Source organism: Megalopta genalis, unplaced genomic scaffold (assembly GCF_051020955.1).
Source record: "Megalopta genalis isolate 19385.01 unplaced genomic scaffold, iyMegGena1_principal scaffold0061, whole genome shotgun sequence".
NCBI classification, from domain to species: domain Eukaryota; kingdom Metazoa; phylum Arthropoda; class Insecta; order Hymenoptera; family Halictidae; genus Megalopta; species Megalopta genalis.
Window position 1 is genome coordinate 515001 of NW_027476130.1, and position 3580 is coordinate 518580.

General features: G+C 44.9%; 1 non-coding gene across 1 annotated transcript; it reads right to left on the reverse strand.

Moving 5' to 3' along the window:
* Nucleotides 1-1149: 1149 nt before the first annotated feature.
* On the reverse strand, nt 1150-3070 carry LOC143261709 (small subunit ribosomal RNA). The gene has a single exon (XR_013035782.1). It is a non-coding gene; the product is annotated as a small subunit ribosomal RNA (ribosomal RNA).
* Nucleotides 3071-3580: the final 510 nt, after the last annotated feature.

Sequence of the window (3580 nt, forward strand, 5' to 3'; positions counted from 1 at the left end):
TATATATATGTACGAGCAAATCCAAAACCACTGTTTTCTTGCAAGTTCGACGGTCGGAGCGAATAGAACATTGAAAAGCCTTCTATCGAAGAAACACAGAGAGTATATCACCTCCAAAAACGACGGGGATATGGATATTCAAACTGGACAATTATCAACCCGATACTGGATTCGAAAAGTTTCTCTCTCCTTTCGTCGTTATTTACACCGGACGGACTCACGGCCGGCTCTAGCTGGGTGTCATATATATATACGTCCCACGCTCATGCTGCCACTAGCGCGCAACAGAGTAGGGTGTCAATGACAACGACACAGCATTGAAACGAGCTACACAAGCCGGTCTCTCTTGATACCAATGTAAACGAGCATTAAGTTATCTTCAGACTGCCCGATATTTTCGTCCTTTGGACTTTCCCAACGATTCCTTTTTTTCTTTTTTTTTTTTACACCACAGCGAAGACTTGAGGAAGCGTGATTAAGCACGCTCGCATCCCTCCCTGTCCTACTACAACTGTGTGTGTGTGTGTAAAGAAAGAAAAAAGAATACATTGGCTTTCTCTCTATCGAGAAGATGGCCTACGCAACGCAGATCAAAGGCCTAATACGTGTAATATAATACGCGTCTGGCCGTGTATAAATCACGCACGAATGATCTGGTCGGGCCCAACTCTTCTCGTACGCTTATTTTTCCGTGTTGAGGCACTATCATAAAATCACACAAACCCCAACACGTGTGTGTCTTGGAAGGAAGATGGCCTACGCAACGCAGATCAAAGGCCTAATACGTGTAGTACACACGTCTGCCGTGTAAATCACGCACGAATGATCTGGTCGGGCCCAACTCTTCTCCACCACACCACATCCCAACTTTGTACATTTTTATATATTTTTGTGCGTTGGGGCACCTTCATAATCACAAACCCCAACAACACATATATCTCTCTCTCTTTGAAAGATTTGTTGTGGCCTACGCAACGCAGATCAAAGGCCTAATACGTGTAGTACACACGTCTGGCCGTGTAAATCACGCACGAATGATCTGGCGGGCTCAACAATATCTTTTTTTTTTATATGAATTCTTATCCACAAACTAATCGAATTCATTTTCTCTCCTCCTCTCCTCTCTCTTTGAGATATATTGGAACATTGTAATGATCCTTCCGCAGGTTCACCTACGGAAACCTTGTTACGACTTTTACTTCCTCTAAATAATCAAGTTTGGTCATCTTCCCGGCATCATCGGCAATGCCGAAACATTGCCGCGCACCAGTCCGAAGACCTCACTAAATCATTCAATCGGTAGTAGCGACGGGCGGTGTGTACAAAGGGCAGGGACGTAATCAACGCGAGCTTATGACTCGCGCTTACTGGGAATTCCTCGTTCATGGGGAATAATTGCAAGCCCCAATCCCTAGCACGAAGGAGGTTCAGCGGGTTACCCGGGCCTTTCGGCCAGGGAACACACGCTGATTCCTTCAGTGTAGCGCGCGTGCGGCCCAGAACATCTAAGGGCATCACAGACCTGTTATTGCTCAATCTCGTGCGGCTAGAAGCCGCCTGTCCCTCTAAGAAGATTTGTTTGTACGTTGGTAGTAAAAACCCCACCGGCAGAAGCCGAGAGCCTTCGAGATACCATAATTACGTCTATTTAGCAGGCTAGAGTCTCGTTCGTTATCGGAATTAACCAGACAAATCGCTCCACCAACTAAGAACGGCCATGCACCACCACCCACCGAATCAAGAAAGAGCTATCAATCTGTCAATCCTTCCGGTGTCCGGGCCTGGTGAGGTTTCCCGTGTTGAGTCAAATTAAGCCGCAGGCTCCACTCCTGGTGGTGCCCTTCCGTCAATTCCTTTAAGTTTCAGCTTTGCAACCATACTTCCCCCGGAACCCAAAAGCTTTGGTTTCCCGGAAGCTGCCCGCCGAGTCATCGTAGGAACTTCGGCGGATCGCTAGCTGGCATCGTTTATGGTTAGAACTAGGGCGGTATCTGATCGCCTTCGAACCTCTAACTTTCGTTCTTGATTAATGAAAACATTTTTGGCAAATGCTTTCGCTTCTGTCCGTCTTGCGACGATCCAAGAATTTCACCTCTAACGTCGCAATACGAATGCCCCCATCTGTCCCTATTAATCATTACCTCGGGGTTCCGAAAACCAACAAAATAGAACCGAGGTCCTATTCCATTATTCCATGCACACAGTATTCAGGCGAAGGTAGCCTGCTTTGAGCACTCTAATTTGTTCAAAGTAAACGTACCGGCCCACCTCGACACTCAGTGAAGAGCACCGCGATGGGATATTAGTTGGACCGCCCCGTGAAGAGCAAAGCCCACCGGTAGGACGTACCACATAATGCCAGTTAAACACCGCGAGCGATGAACCGACACTGTGACACACAGATTCAACTACGAGCTTTTTAACCGCAACAACTTTAATATACGCTATTGGAGCTGGAATTACCGCGGCTGCTGGCACCAGACTTGCCCTCCAATGGATCCTCGTTAAAGGATTTAAAGTGTACTCATTCCGATTACGGGGCCTCGGATGAGTCCCGTATCGTTATTTTTCGTCACTACCTCCCCGTGCCGGGAGTGGGTAATTTGCGCGCCTGCTGCCTTCCTTGGATGTGGTAGCCGTTTCTCAGGCTCCCTCTCCGGAATCGAACCCTGATTCCCCGTTACCCGTTACAACCATGGTAGGCGCAGAACCTACCATCGACAGTTGATAAGGCAGACATTTGAAAGATGCGTCGCCGGTGCTATAAGACCATGCGATCAGCACAAAGTTATTCAGAGTCACCAAAGCAAACGATGGACGAGTGTAAACACCCGCCACCGATTGGTTTTGATCTAATAAAAGCGTTCCTACCATCTCTGGTCGGAACTCTGTTTTGCATGTATTAGCTCTAGAATTACCACAGTTATCCAAGTAAATTTTAGTACGATCTAAGAAACCATAACTGATTTAATGAGCCATTCGCGGTTTCACCTTAATACGGCATGTACTGAGACATGCATGGCTTAATCTTTGAGACAAGCATATGACTACTGGCAGGATCAACCAGGGAACTATACAATATGTATATATAAAATGGACAAAATTTAAATCCTTTTCCATCGTCGCCTGTTTCATATATATATGTCAGGTCGACACACCACTTTTCTCTTTCAAATATGTACAAGTTTTGCCACATTCCGCGCTTGTAACATATCTTCTTTAACGCTCAATTTCTTTCATTTTTCTACCATACAGATATTTTACCGTACGCCCAAAAACGTACGTATTATATTTTTGTTCTATCGTAAAATCACATTTTTCTACGTACGCCAGCTTCGTACGTTTCTATCTTTGCCTTCATAAAATCACAAGATAATTTTATCTTCAAGAGTCTCGCTATTAACATCTTGTAAGATAAATGTACGTCCCAGCTAAAACGTACAAATACTTCAAGTTAAGTAATAATATATCATCGCTATTGACAAATTTTTAAGATCCAAGACACAGTTCTCTCTATATGTTTTAATATTTTTTATGTACTCAAATATATTCAAAGGAAAAAGTACATGGGTGATGCCAT